At 39.0% G+C, this 13,693-nt stretch overlaps 1 protein-coding gene across 14 annotated transcripts in view; it reads left to right on the plus strand.

The window, feature by feature from the left end:
* Positions 1-13,693, plus strand: part of RHOBTB1 (Rho related BTB domain containing 1) — a 140,047-nt gene that overhangs the window by 64,671 nt on the left and 61,683 nt on the right. For 6 of the 14 annotated variants that reach the window (XM_017855498.1, XM_017855494.1, XM_017855496.1 and 3 more), the window contains one exon: positions 2,375-2,425. The gene's annotated coding sequence lies outside the window, so the exon portion shown is untranslated. Of the gene's footprint in view, positions 1-6; positions 263-2,374; positions 2,426-5,329; positions 5,985-7,898; positions 7,971-13,693 lie in introns of those variants that run through there. The other 8 variants (XM_017855502.1, XM_017855493.1, XM_017855501.1 and 5 more) reach the window with 4 other exon arrangements.

A 13,693-nucleotide genomic window follows, 5' to 3' on the forward strand; every position in this document is an offset into this window, starting at 1 on the left:
GAAGGGGAGGGCTGCGGGTGGAAAGGGGCGAGCCCCTCTCGCCCGGGACTGGGAAGAGCGGCCGCGGCGCCGGGCGAGGCGGCAGGGCGAGGCAGTGCCATGCTGCCTTTGTGCAAAGTTGGGCGGCGGGCGGCGCGCCGCGCGCAGGGGCCCCGCACACCCGCAACCGCGCGCAGCCGTGGCTGCTGCTGAGTGGCGGGGGCCCCCCCGCTCCCCCCGGCCCTTGAAGGCGGAGAGAGCTCGCGTCTCGCTCGGCTTCAGGGTAGGTTCTGTGTCGTGAGTGCTCTATGCTATGAAACTTCTCCGAGCAGCCGCTGCGGAGCCCCCACCGCCCCGGCCCCAGCGGGTGGCAAGTGCGGGCCCCGGGCCGTGCCACGCGGCCAGCAGCGCCCCGAGAGAGAGTTGTGGGACCGAGCCGCTAGGGGGGCCGCCCTCGCCTCTCCGAGAGGCCAGGAACCCTCCCATCAGAGGCGAGCACAAGAGATTTCTAGGAGCGCCCGCACAGCCGCACCCCTAACTTGGAGCTGAGAAAATGTACAACAGGCATCTTTATCAGGCTGGCTGCGCCAGGGAGGGGGTGGTGCCGCGCCGACGAGAAGGCGCTTCCCCTTCGAAGGCCAGTGTGGGGAGGCAGGGCGGGGACAGGAGGACCCGAACAGGGGCATAAGCTAGCCCCTTTGGCGCTTGCACCCTCTTGAGAGTTGACTGGCCAGCCCACAGTTTGGCGTTCCCCTCCCCTCCCCCGCAACCCCGTGTCTCTGGAGTCTGTTGTGAGTTGCTGTGACAACAGGAGAAGCTGCCATGAGGGGCTTGCAGAACACCTTACCTTGTCTGTGTGTGCTCAGCTTTGGGGAAAACAACCAAGGGGAGATGTGCAGGCAAGAGAATCCAGCCCTCTGCCCCCCGAAAGGAAGTGGAAGGCAGGCACAACTATGTAAAAATATATCATTAGATCCTACTGTTAGCTGCACCGTTTCCATCCCCAGCAGTATCAAACATCTCAACTGAGGAGCAATGTCAATATTTAGACTTGGACAAGCCAAAAAGTTAGAAGGGAGCGCCAAGCACAGGGTTTTGACTTGGCTTTGCACGTTAGCACACAAGCTGTGCCTTTGGAGCTGACTGTACACATTTGCTGGGGGCAAAAATGCATGAAGGTTAACATATACACAGAGGCACCCAGATCTAGGAAAATCTAGGAAGTTAAGACCAAAAGAGTCGCCCTGACTTTGAACTTCCCCATCCTGTGCTGTTCACTGAGCCTTGTTGAACTCCAGCCAAACGCTCAGCTTGAGATTTCACTGGTTTGGGGCTCCCCCACCCCCAACCGAGGCTGTGGTGTACGTTCTACACTAACATACGCTAAACCGAAAAAAAAATACCGTTATCGGTGGTTGCATCTTTGTATAAGTCCTCTGACGAGCAGCAGATAGTGAATAGTCAATAGGCTGTGTTTGTTTGGTCTTAGCAAGCCTTAGACCTTTTTAAACATACTCTGGTAAGTTTGTTTACAAACGCTATTTAGAAATTTGGAACTACGTTTCATTTCCAGTAACCTTGTAGATGCCTAAGAGAGTCACTGGTTGCTAGAAAATAAACACAAGCTCTTTTCAGTATAGTGTCTGCATTCTGCTCCACAGGTGGAGTGGACAGTAAATTATTATATTAAACATGGTTTCCTCTGAGATTCCTGGATCATATTTGGACATACTAATGGGAAAAAGCTTTAACCAGTTGATCCTAGTACAGAAGGCTTTGGAAAATCATTAGGAAGCAAGAATATCATCGTCAATATACTAATTTTGCCCATTATTGCTTTCCCAGAGTTTGAAGATAGTGTAAAAATTTTTAAGTGCATAACGCAAGCTGTGTGATCACACAGGTAGAAATAGAAACACATGTAACAGTTTGATGTTATTGGCTCAATAATACAAATGATAAGTTATACAAATACAACAGGAAAAAACAAAATTGTTTGGTCTTTTAATTATGATTATATTGTCTAAAAATGCTATTTTGGATAGGACGACCACATCTATGACTTCTGTATTGTAAAATGCCTGTAAGATTTTCATTGTTATCTATCGGTTTGCGGCCAAATGTTTTTTGGGGTTTTTTTTTTTTTTTTTTGGTATCGTCCCAAGTGCTCAAAAATATATTTTCACAAATCCTGCAAAATGTTAACCTGGCTATTTCAGGATGTATTTGACCCTAAGAAATGCCACATTAACACTGGCACTTAGCAAAAGTAAAGCAGATTCTTCCCTTTCTCGGGGGAAAAAAGAGAAAACAACGTATGTTGAAAATTTTAGTGGCTCCCCATGTACTCCTGGCAGGCAGTAGAATTTATAAAGTATTTCTCTCTTTTATGTAGGTAAGTCCAGCTGTGAGCCGAGTGTTCTGTTCTTCACTTCCAGCAAGCCAGGTCAGTGTCTTCGTGCAAACCCATGACTATAGATTGGTAACATTCTGTATCTAATTTTGAGCATGCATTTCAGAACAGGTTTCTTAATCATTTGTCTTTTAAAAATTTTGTCTTTGACTTTTTTATGGACTCAGTTTTGAATGTCATGAGTTCAATGATTATTAAAATTATTGCTTACTCTGTGAGTGCCATGGTACAAATATGGGCCTCAAATCAGTTTATCCTTCATATGACGTTTTATTTTTTGCTTTAGGCATCAGAATGGTGCCCACGCTTGAGAATACTGGGGATCTGGGTGCTTGATAATTGAGGGTTTACTCCTATGCTAATCTTAGCACTCTGGGGTGGAAGAAACTTGATATAATAATAATTGACTTATTGAGCATGAATCATGGTTCAGGTAATGTGCTGCATTCTTTATATTAATAGTCTTATTCTGCTACAAAAAGAAAAAAAAATCTCTGGGAGGTGAAACCACTATCTTGAGTTCCAGGCTACAGGTGAGGAGTTGGAAGTTTAGAGACATTAAATAATATGTTCAATTCTTCTATTAAATGGCACAAATAGGATTTTTTTTAAATTTTTGTCTTACCCTAAGACCTAAACTCTCTAGTTGAAAAATTGTTTTCCACTAGGGAAACTGAAGACAAAGAAGGTTAAGTGACTTGTCTAAGATAACTTGGTAATTACTATAATAACATATAATAACAATGGCCCAGCTGTTGCAAAATAATAAATTCTATTCTCTTAAGTAAATTAGTGAAATTGTAAGTATTCATGTGTACTTCCTGGCATGACACTTTCAAAGATATAAGAAAGTTTTTATTGTGGGGTCTCTGGCCTTGAAGATTTTATGGAAGATTTAAAAGGCAAGATGTTAAACATTTAGGTATGAAACAATAGAGAATTAATCAAGATTATACTTGCCAGAAGGCTGAATTGGGGATCAGTAGTACATTTATGAGAAGTTCAGCATTTTCCACTCTGTGGAATTACTTTGCAATTCCATATATGCATGAAAAAAATATTTCCAAGCACATTTTTTTGTCTGGGTAGATGATTAATCGGTGAGAGTTTGGGAAAGGGTAGAATGTAGAATTTCAACCCAACAGGGAGAGATTATGTAGTCATCCAGAACCGCTAAATTGCAGTATCTCAAACTCAAAGATGTTGTTGCTTCACAAGCATAGTAACCTAAAATTGTGAGCTGTTTGAATCTGCACAGCGTCTTTGAGAAAGCATAATAATTTGGCATAATGTTTAAAAGTACTGGATTTTTCCTGGAACCTCAGTTTGTCTGAAAGACACCACATAGATGGATTGGGATACATAATAGATAAATCCTAACCAAAGTCCTGATAACAACCAAATATTAAGCAAGCCTTTTTCAAGTTTTGCCTGAATTGACAGGCTTCTCTCTCTTCTGTTCCCCTACTTCCTTTTTTCCCTCTTTCTTTTCATAATTTGTAACAGTTGTTAATCCTTCTTAGCTAGTTTTATATAAAATATCAATATTTTGTATAAAAATATCAATATAAATATAGCAGCCATAAACCTATAATTTTAAGCACTAAAATTATACTTTGAATCATATAACATTATGAACAAAAGAGATCTAGGAATTAGCATGGTATCTCTAATAATAATCATTTAGCAATCATTTGTTTTCTCTTTTGAATTTCATAAGGTTTTGGTTAGTATGCATGACTTACCTCTTTTAAAATGGCTGGAAACATTTGAAATTCTGCCATTTTTTGCTGAAGAAATATACCTGTAGAAAACAGAGAAATGTTTAAAACTTTCTCTTGGTCTTCCTTTTAGAAAATAGGCCATTCAAGTTTCCCTCTGGCTTCATGTTTTAGGGTTTAAAGAGCATAGGTGATTTGAATGCTTCCCTTCTCCGCCAGGCTTCCCACCAACATCACAAGACCAAAACAAAACTTGGAGAGGGAGGGAAAAATGAGTTCCAAAAAGTGTGTGTAGATGAGGGCAGGAGATGGGTGAGTGTGTGGGCAGTAGGGAAGAGGGAAAGGAAAGGGAAAGCTTTTGGGGGAAGGGTCAAGAAGCAATAACTCCACTCTGGCTTCATGTTTTAGGGTTTAAAGAGCATAGGTGATTTGAATGCTTCCCTTCTCCGCCAGGCTTCCCACCAACATCACAAGACCAAAACAAAACTTGGAGAGGGAGGGAAAATGAGTTCCAAAAGTGTGTGTAGATGAGGGCAGGAGATGGGTGAGTGTGTGGGCAGTAGGGAAGAGGGAAAGGAAAGGGAAAGCTTTTGGGGGAAGGGTCAAGAAGCAATAACTCCAATGGATGGGATATTTACAGATTAGTTATTTGTTAGCATCAGAATTTTTTTATTTTTAGTTTGTAAATAAATAGAACCCACTTCCTCCTTTTCCTGGCACCTTTTGTTCCTTGTGCCTATAGGACTGATACTGGAAAACTGGCAAAAGACGCCAAAAAAGATGGACATGTGATTATGACTGTCACTTTTTCCAGATGTCCCAGGACACTCCTGTCTTCAGAAACTTCCTTGAGCTCTGTCATCACATACATCAGCATGCCTCTGATCGGGCTTTATCCACTAGAGAACGAATTAGCAAGTTTTACAAAGAAAGCGATGCCAATAGGTCTAGAAGAAAGCAATTACATGTCTCCACTGTGCACCTGAGTTTATTTATTGCATAGACACAGGTTAATGGCAAGTTCCCAGTGTTAATAAGGTTATGATCTTAGGTTCCATCTCTCTGTGGAGAAATTTCCTTTGAATTGTTATCCAACCATAGACCAAACCCCTAATGACTGCTGTGATAACAATAAACTAGCATTTATGCCCCTACTAGATGCCAGACACGTTAACTAAATTGCAGCTAATATTCATTATCAATTCCAACTTTACAGAGGCAAGAAATGGAACTCAGAGATGTTGAAGAACTACTAGGAAACAGAGTTTGGATTTGTACCCAATGCTGTCTAAGAACTTGAACATATATTTGCTCTAAATAACACCTCCCCCAACCCACCACCAAAAGCAACACTTTAAACCATTTCATTCCAGGTTACTCTTGCAGATGTTGGAGTATAGAAGTTATTCTTCTGGGTTTGTTTCTACTTTCTAAATTTTGTATTTAAATTTCAACTACATAACATTTTTGCCTAGATAAATTGGCTAACTGTTTAGGTCATTTTAAATGTATCTTGATGGAAGTTGTCACAATCTTAAACAGTTGGGTCATAGAGAGTTGAATCATGGATCCAGGAATGTCCTTATTAAGGATACCTAGCCCAACCTCATGTGGATGGAAAACACTGGCACCCAGAGAAGCAACGTAACTTGACTACTCTCATAGTTAATAAGTGACACAGTCTGAACTGAACCCAGGCTTCCAAGTCCCAGCCAAAGCCCAGTTCCGTTACATAACATTGCCTGAAAAGTGCCAAGTCTTCTAAATCTTCCAACGTAGCCTGAAATACAACTAGCAAGTATGATATACATCTGAAACCCAAGGTACATCCAGAAATGCTGATAAGAGAATTCTAGTCGTGTAAAGATATGGTGAGTACTAGGAGAAACCTCACTTGTCTTCGGTGGTGCTGAGATAAAATAGTCTTTTTCTCTTATTCAAAACATAACACCCTTCTAAGCTGTCTTTGTTACAAGAACCCTTCCAAGCTGTCTTTGTTATGTGATCTGTTTGGTGCTTTTTCATTTTGACCAAACTCTGGCTTTTCGTTAACTATGCAACTTAGGTGAAGTATGACCTTACTTTCCTCAACTGTAAAATGGGAACAGTATCCCCTCCCCCGTCAGAGGGTTATGAGGATGTTATAAAAGCCACATGCATGTAAAGCACATAGTAGGTGCTCAATAAGAGTTAGCTCTCTTCTTAGCCTTCCTAGAGTATGTCAAAAGAAAGTGTTTTAACATATTAGGGCAGTTGTATCATTTTGTCTCTAAATTTACTGGAGTCATTTGAATTCTGATTTGCAAGGAATGGTTATAGGAACCTTTTTTTTCTTGAACACAACAGGCCCAGTGGTCTCTCTCGGTTCCAGTGGCCCAGTCTCCATTACATTTGTTTTCTTCACACTCTAAGGTTGCCAAAATTTACTTGCATTGAATTATTTTATTGCCTTAGTTTCTGCTGCAAACTAATACCAAGCTTCTTTTGCAGATTTGTGGCTCTCATTTTCTTCCAGACACTGTTCCTAAGTAGCTAACGTGTGTTCTACATGGAACTTTGTATCTCAAAGCCACTATTTCCAGCCAGATAACTAAGAAATATTTCCAGAGAATATTATTGCCAGTAGAAAATTTTTGCTTTCAATTTTGAAATGTGAGACTTTCCTACCTTCATTTCAATTCACTGTAGTATTGAGTATTTGAGGTATGCTGCTCCTGCCTTTTCTTTTTGTCACGTGTTGCTGACTGATACGTTGATAAGAAAAGCATAAACACCACAATTTCCCCATTTCACTGGCAGCACTTGATAAGTACCCTGGCCTGAATTACATCGCTGGGAAGTGTTGTCTGCACTCCTCTCCCCAGCTGCCACATTTTGTCATGTGGCACTTGCTGCCCTGCTTTGGACTTTTGGAACCGAGTCCTTGCCAACACCTCCAATTCATCACATATGTGGAGGAAAGCTACTGCTTTGATATATTTTTTTAAATACTTGTACCTGTTTTTCCTTTTTTGGTAATAATCCAAGTGGCCTAGAATAGACTTTATTATCCTGATGGTGCAATTTCACTTTTAATATTTGGTAAATGCATATTGCAAGATGGATGTCCTTTTCTTCAAATTTAAAAGTAGCAAGTATATGTCTTTCCCAGTGCTATGAAGTGGCTGAACTGGGGCTAGGTGCTGAGAACTCACCAGTTGCTATATTGTCCTTAACCTTCTACTAATCTCAAACTGATTATATGTAAGTTTTTATTTTTACCAAGGAATTAATTGCTTTTAAAGCTGTGCTCAAGCTTTCATGTGTGTACAACAAGAATGGGCATCTTGTTAAAGTGCAGATTCTGATTCAGTAATTCTGGGATGGGGCCTGAGATCATGCATTTCTAACAAGCTCCGCATTGATGCCAGTGCTGCTGGTCTGTGGACCACACTTTGAGTCATGAGGTCCTAAAGAATAGTGGTTACTATATCTTATGCTGAAATTCATGCTTAATAGGCCATAACCAGACCTTATTTTGTTTGCTTATTTCTTAAACCATAATAGAGAGTCATGGAATCTTAAACATAGGAGGGGTATAGGTGGTGATGACCTGGTAAATCAACCAGCTCTCCTGGAAAAAAGTAAAATGCATGTATATGCATACACAAATTGACATAAATTTTAGTGACATAAAGAATGTATAGTACACTGTTTACAAATAATAATAAACTCTGTAATACTTGTTATTGTAAATTCAGTATAGCCAGTTAGGTCTCACAGTGTGCTTTTGTTGTTTTTTGCAGAACTCTTCTATTCATAGGCCAACCTATGTTGCAGTTGATTAAGGGGTGCAGCTCCCATATAAATGCTGGCAGGTATTTTTTTTTATGTTAATCAGTAAGACAAAAGTGAAACATCAAAGACATATGTCAGAAGTCTACTCATTCATCCATGATGTGAATCACTTCCTTGCTGAACCGGATGATAATTTTTAATACTGAAAGAATATTTTTCAAACGTACTATTCATAGTGCAACACCTACACATATAGCACACTTTTAAGTTTAATCTCCATTATTAACAGTTTTAAATTATTTTCTTAGATCTAGAACAATAAAGCGAGCACTGATTGGTAGTGGCTGCTGATTTCTATGGTGTAAATATTCCCACCACATCCAGTTTCAAGCTGCTGATGTGGCTGAGCACAGAGCTGGAAAGAGATGACGCGGTGTCACACCATTGTATTGTACTTTCACCATGTAGATAAAATTGGCATGAATAGCCTCAAAATATAGATAATAGTAAACAGAAATAACTAGAAAGTGATGCGTTTTGAGTACTTATTATCTTTGTTTTAGTATAATTTATGTAATTGTAAATTGATGTAATTTAATTTTTAATACTGGCACTAATGGGCCTGCAAAATTCCTAAAAATTTAACAGCTAGTTCTTGTGGGCTAGTAGGGGCTGGCTTCTGCACACCAGTGGATATAGATCATCTGGTGTAGTGATTCCCAACCTTGCTTTACACTGAATACCTCAAAGAACTTAGAGCCTACAGTTTTAGTAGATCCATGTTAGGGCCCAGGAATCTGAACTAAAACCATGTTATCGCAGTATATGTTATATTTGAAAAACAAATTATAAGTATATAAAAAATTTTCCTAAATTGAATACACTCACATAACCAGCACCTAAATATAGAAACAGAACGTTACCAGCACCCAGAAGCCCTTCTCATGCCCCTATCCAGCCACTACCCAGTCAATGTAACCCTTATCTTGACTTCTAATACCATAAATTCGTTTTGCCTGCTTTTGGACTTTATATAAATGAAATCATATCCTATGTATTCTTTTGTGCCTGACTTCAATATTATGTTTCTGAGATTCGTCCATAATGTATGTAGCAGTAGTTCATTCATTTTCAGTGGTGTATAATATTCCATTGTATAAATAGGCCTCACTTTATTATTTTTTATCCATTCTACTGTTGATGGGTTGTCTCCAGTTGTTGGCTATTTTGGATAGTGCTGCCAAGAACATTCTTGTACAGATAGCAGTATGCAAAACAAAACAAATCCCCCAGTGAGTCCAATGAGCAGCCAATCTTGACTGCCTTCTCTGTATCTTCCCCTCCTCTCTATGTCTCATATAACACGCCCACGGCAATTGATCCTTTCATGTGAACGTACTTTTAAAACATAAGCCATGAGGCCCATGTGCTTCCATTCATTAGAGTATGTTCTCCTGGCTCTTTACAATACAGGTTCACCAGCTCTCCATTTCATCAAGATATCTGCATTTGTTCTCTCTAAATAGGGATGAGATTTGGCCTCACTTCAGTAAGCATGGGAGAATAATCGACACAGTGGACATGGAGCCAAAGGCTAAATTTGGCAGCTGATCATTAAAGCTCCTGGAAAGAGGCTTCAAGTAAAGGAACTTGTTTCCCTTTGTGTGTATCAAACAAAAGTCAACAATGAACCCTTAGATCAGATTCTAATATTCTTTAAACTCTATTTATTTGAAGTAGACCAGGGACTATTTTCTGACATGACTACTGAAATCTCTCAAAGTCTCATGACTTGATCTGGAAGGATTAGAGAATGTTTTCCTATGGCCTTGTTCCTACACCTAGCATGCAACAGGTATATCCTTGTTGCATTGCTCTAGGCTGAGGGGCTATGTAGTTTTTGTGGTTGGGCCTACTGAGGTATTAGTTCCTTTGATAGAAGTAAAGGGAACTGAATAACCAGGAACTCCAAGATGATATATTGATGAGTGGGACATCTGCTCAGGATTGAAAAGAAGGGTCCAGGAGCAGCAAGGCTGTTCCCTACCATATAAAAGACATTTCACACAAAGTTCTTAAGGTACACAGAGGTCAAGAGTAGATGTTAATTTCACATAATGAAGGAAGAATGTTTTCTCACACACAAAGGTATTTTATTTCCTTGTTTTCCTACCTCCATGCCCTCTTTTTTGTAAAATTTCTTTGTTTCACAAAGAACATATGTTCACTATAGAAGAGATGGAATATATAGATGAGAAAATAAAAAAATTAAAATGAATTATAATCCTATCCTATAAAAGATGTTGGCATTAGTATTTTAGTATATCTCTATCTCAATCTTTTGTGTGTATTTAGGCACATAATTTTAAGGAGTGGTGTTATTCTGTAAATTTTAAATCTTTTTTAATTTAAAGATTTATCATGAACATCTTAATATAATAATAAGTGTACTCCTATAACACATTTTGGTGGACATATATTCATTTTCTTTAACCCATCTCCTGTGTTTGGACTTCTAAAGTTATTTTGTTTCCACAAATAGTGATATGATGATGAACATTCTTTTTTTTTTTTTTTTTTTTTTGACAGAGTCTCACTCTGTCACCCAGCCTGGAGTGCAATGGCGTGGTCTCGGCTCACTGCAACCTCGCCTCCTGCCTCAACCTCCCAAGTAACTTGGACTACAGGCATGTGCCACCACACCCAACTAATTTTTGTATTTTTAGTAGAGACGAGGTTTCACTATGTTGGCCAGGCTGGTCTCGAACTCCTGACCTCGTGATCTGCCTGCCTCGGCCTCCCAAGGTGCTGGGATTACAGATTTGAGCCACCATACCCAGCTGATGAACATTCTTTAAATGAAATCTTTTTCTATATATTTATTGTTTTTCCAGGAATAAAACCTTAAAATTGGATGAAAGTTACGACATTTTAAAGTCTTTTGACTTAAAATTTCTAGTCGCACTCCAGACTGGTATCATTTTCCACTTCCACAAACAGTGCTTCATCCTGCTTTTTAAAATTGTATAATCTTTCATGTAATAATTTCTACCTAAAGTTGGAAGGTATAGGAACATGCCCTGAAAAATACTAGCTGGAAAGTAAGAGATCTTAAGAAGTCTGGTTAATTTTCCACCAGCACTTTTGCATTTATGGTCTAACTTTGCTGTGAAAACCTGAAAAAACGTTTCTTCCTTTGCCTGAATCAAAGCACAGCCTAGTCCTAACGAGCACATGATAGTCTCATAAATGTTTACATACAATTGCTTGATTGTCATTGTATCAGAAGACCACAGCAGGTGGTCACCCTGCTGCTCCAGAAGCTAACCTGGTAACATCTTTAGAGAATGCTTTCAATGTGTAACTTACTACAGAAGGCTGTGGAGACTTTTCTTCATGAGTATGGGTTTTTAAACACCCACAGTCTACAGCCTTGGTATTAGCTTTCTCAAATGAGCGCTTACAACTTTGCCATCTCTAAAGACTTGACCAATATTTTGATTATTAATTCTTGACAAACCTTCACCATCCAGCTCTTAGCTAAACCCCACCCCCATGAGGATGATAGGGCCTCCAAAATCAATGTGTAGAGTTTCTTGTTTCTTTCTTTCTTTCTTTTTTTTTACTTTAAGAAAGTATTGAAGTATAACACATAGAGAAATGTATGCAGATTGCAAATGTACATCTTGATGACTTTTTGCAAACTGAACATACCTATGTAACTGGCACCTAGATCAAGAACCAGTACACCACCAGTGCCCTACTACTGGTCACCACCCGACTCCACCCTCAGTGTGTTTGAAACACCTCACATTTTATGTCCAGGGTAAGTCCTTCCTTTACAGAATTCTATGTTTGCGTGAACCATTACTTTATATGAGCTAGCTACTGTTAGCTTCCATCAGGATGTCTCCCTTGTCACTGAAAATGTGTAGAAGTCTGCCTTTCCAAGTAAAGATTGCAACGTTAAATTTGGGCACTGAGTGTGCATCAATATTTATGTGTTTGTGATTTCCAGGTACACAAATACATACATGGCATGCATACCAACAAATTTGGAACTACTTTCTTCTTAATGAATGTAAAGCTGAATTATGCTATATTGATCTGAGCTTAGATTATCTTTAACTACAATTGATTGCCACAGAATATTTCATGTACGGTGTTTCCAGTTTTTTAAAATTGCTCATTTCAGTTACCGTAAGTATTCCCTTTGAATGCTCAAGATTTAAAAGCCAAGAATTTTTCATCTTCTGTTTGAGATAGAATTGTATGTGTTTGTCCTGAATATCCACAGCTGTCTTTTTATATGGTTCAATTTCTGTGTTTGATATTCAGAAAAACATCATTTTGATTCCTGTGGGGTTTTTTTTATGTGAGAGCTTGAGTCAGAGAAAGAAACAGGTTTAGCAGACTCTCTATGCTTTTTATATACATATGATTTTGAAAACAATTTATGTGTTATCAAAATCATATATTATGATTGGGTTGTACTCTTAGTAGAAGTGACAATCAAGGGTTATACTTAATCTATCCATTAGTTTTTAAAAAGCTAAAACGTCTTTCTCATTATAGAAATAATATGTCTAAGAATATTGTTCAGCCATAAAAAGTAATGGAGTACTGAAAGGTGCTACAATATGGATGAAACTGCAAATACTACACTAAGTGAAAGAAGACAGACACAATAGGCCACATATTGCATGATTCCGTTCACATGAAGTATCCAGAATAGGAAAATCTGTAGAGACAGAAAGTAGATTTGTGGTTGCCAGAGCTGGGGCGAATGAGAATAGAGAATGACTGCTAGTGGATACAAGGTTTCTTTGGGGGATAATGGAAATATTCTGGAATTAAATAGCAGGAATGGTTGCACCACCCTGTGAATATCATAAACACCACTGAATTGTATACTTTAAAAGAATAAGTTGTGTAGCATGTGAATTTTATCTCACATTTTTTTAAAAAGTAAGACATGTGCATTGTAGAAAATTTGAAATCAAAAGTAAAGTAGAAAATGGCAGGAACAAGTTGTAGCCTCATTGTCCAGAAACAATTAGTGTTGCTTTCTAGTGTATTTCCTTCCAGTTTGTTTTGTTTTTCATGTATTGTTGTTGCAGAGGGAAAACGTCAATGTTGCTTCCTGTTACATGACAGAGATACAGTTATTGAATTTTAAATAGTCACATAGTAAAACCAAACCAACCCCCTTAAAAAAGGGTAAGTCCCAAGAAATATTTGTTTATTTGTCAGAGGGAAGTAATGGATGGGAATGCAAGTAAGACAAGCAGAGAATGATGGCTAGCCCTGTAAGAAGGGATGAAGAAGGACCTGAAGGGAAGAGATCCCAGGTCCTGAGAGGCAGAAAGACAGATTTGAGTTGTCATGAAAAGTGAGACTCCAGAGGGCAACATTTCAAAGAGACTTTTTTAGGAAGTTCACTGTTAGATGTGTAACAGGTGAGGTAAGCCACACCTCTCTATTCATAAGCAGCTACATGGTTCACAGCTTTCTAAGAATCAGTTTGTGTTTCTTTTGCTTTGTCACTGTGCTAAGTCAGTGCTTCAGGTGAGTGACTGAGGCACAGTTTTATTTGGGTTACACATACTTATTTACTGTTGTTTCAGTTGAATGTATTTCACATTACTATTCCACACTTTCCCCTCAACAATATCAGCATTTCTCTGGATTATTGCAGACTCATCATAAGCATAACTTCAATGACAATCTTAATAGATAAGACCTACTGATGTTCTCTTGATACTAAGCACAGAGGTTGAAATATTTCACAAGCATTATCTAA

Source organism: Rhinopithecus bieti, unplaced genomic scaffold (assembly GCF_001698545.2).
Source record: "Rhinopithecus bieti isolate Rb0 unplaced genomic scaffold, ASM169854v2 scaffold_39703, whole genome shotgun sequence".
NCBI lineage: Eukaryota > Metazoa > Chordata > Mammalia > Primates > Cercopithecidae > Rhinopithecus > Rhinopithecus bieti.